Below are 2,042 nucleotides of genomic sequence, written 5' to 3'. Positions count from 1 at the left end.
TGGAGAAAGGTAGGACCAGAGAGGGTGAGAGCCAGGCCCCACGTCACACAGCAAGTCAGAGGCAGGGCTGGGGCCACATTAGACCAGGGTCTGCTCTCCCCTAGCTGTGTGATGCTGCACAAATGATGCCACCTCTCAGAGCCTCTCTTCTCCTGTATTTGGGGTGACATCTGTATTTGGGGTGACATCTCCCTTACAGGGCTGTCTGAGGATGAAAGATGACCACTGTGAAGTACCCGGCACAGAGCTGGACACACAGCAGGTGCGTGGTCGTGGCAGCAGTTATTGGTCCGAGGGGCCATGGCCATGTCCAGGGCCAGTGAGGGGCGGGTAAGAACCCAAAGGCAGCAAAGTCTCGTCTCAGCACGTTCATGGCTGGCCCAGAGGCAGGAGGCATGCGCTGGCCACACTTGCTTGGTCTTCGGTCCCTGCCAAGTCCCATAAGGTTGTGTCAAAGAGTCCAGCTTTGGTCAGGCTGGTCAGAGGGACCAAAGCACCTCCAAGTCTCTTCCGGGATCAGGCTGAGCAGGGTGGGAGTGGTTCCTCGGGGCTGTGGCCCTGGGCCGTGGCGTTCATGGCCGGATGCTGATGGCCTGTTTGAGGAGACCCTCCACGCTGTGGAAGTAGACACTGCTGTCGACAAGGTTCTTCACGGCACTGCAGGCGTACTCCACGGTGTAAATGGCTCCCTGGCTCTGCTCCTCCCACCGCTGCATGTCAGCCTTATGCTGGGCCAACTCAGGCAGAGAGCGGCGCACATGCTCCTGCAGCCGGTACAGGGCCTGTGTGGGTTTTAAAAGGATCCTTGTGGCTGCTTTCATTGTGGAGAATAAACTGTGTTACGCAGAGGCAGAACGAAGCAGGAGACCAACGAGGAGGCTGCTACAATAATCCAGACAAGTGATGGCTGGAACCAGGGGGGCAGCCACAAGTAATGAGGAGAGGTGACTGGACTCTGGATATATTCTGGAAGGAGGGCCACCGTGCTTGCTTTTGCATTTGGGCAATTGCAGGAGATCTGGGACCTTTTTCTCGCCAGCAAGGGACTCTCCCCACTTCTCTGAGAGTAGAGTGAGTTTGGATTTTTAAGATCAAGTCCCCAGGATCTCAAGGCATCCCGAGTCCATTTCCCCCCACCCCCACCACCCCACCGCCCAACAGTGGAAACAAAAGGGTACAGACACAGCAGGGGGAGGTCCAGCCATCTCTGATGGAGCCTGTGTCACAGAGTCAATCTGTAGGTGGTGAGAGCTCAGCCTGGCCTCCCCCTCACACAGGCCCCAGGGGAGGAACCTGCCCGTGAGACAGCTGGCAGGAAGACATAGCTTGATGCTAGGGGAAAAATTAGATGCAGGCCTCTTGGGACACAGTAGAGCTAACTTGAAAATGCAACGTCACTAGACTAAGATCGGAAATTTTACAAAATTTTACAAAAACGGAATGAAGGAACGAGCATCAAAGACAGTGAGATGGTTTTGTGAATGCAAAATTCCACGCTTACTAATTTTCTTTTAAAAATATTTGTATAAGGTGAAAGTGAAAGTGAAGTCGCTCAGTCGTGTCCGGCTCTTTGCGGCCCCATGGACTGTAGCCTACCAGGCTTCTCCGTCCATGGGATTTTCCAGGCAAGAATACTGGAGTGGGTTACCATTTCCTTCTCCAGGAGATCTTCCCGACCCAGGAATTGAACCTGGGTCTACCGCATTGTAGGCAGACGCTCTACCATCTGAACCAGGAGGGAACTGTTTATTGATTGATTGATTGATTGATTTTCATGTATATTTTTTTAGCTGTGCAGCATGCAGGATCTTAGTCCTCCAGCCAGAGTCTTAACCACAGGACCTCCAGGGAATCCCTAATTTTCTTTTTTTTTTTTCAACTTTTTATTTTGTTTTGGGGTATAGCTGATTAACAATGTTATGATAGTTTCAAGTGAACAGGGAAGGGAGGGAGTCCCTAATTTTCAATTCCCTAAAGGGCTTACTTGGTGGCTCAGACGGTAATCTGCTTTCAATGTGGGAGAGCTGGGTCTGATCCCTGGG

General features: G+C 52.3%; 1 pseudogene; it reads right to left on the bottom strand.

Moving 5' to 3' along the window:
* Nucleotides 1-266: 266 nt before the first annotated feature.
* LOC113881539 lies at nt 267-836 on the bottom strand (annotated as a pseudogene).
* Nucleotides 837-2,042: the final 1,206 nt, after the last annotated feature.

The sequence above is a fragment of the Bos indicus x Bos taurus genome, chromosome 23 (assembly GCF_003369695.1).
Source record: "Bos indicus x Bos taurus breed Angus x Brahman F1 hybrid chromosome 23, Bos_hybrid_MaternalHap_v2.0, whole genome shotgun sequence".
Lineage (NCBI taxonomy): Eukaryota > Metazoa > Chordata > Mammalia > Artiodactyla > Bovidae > Bos > Bos indicus x Bos taurus.
This window is presented reverse-complemented; position numbering and strand designations above follow the sequence as displayed.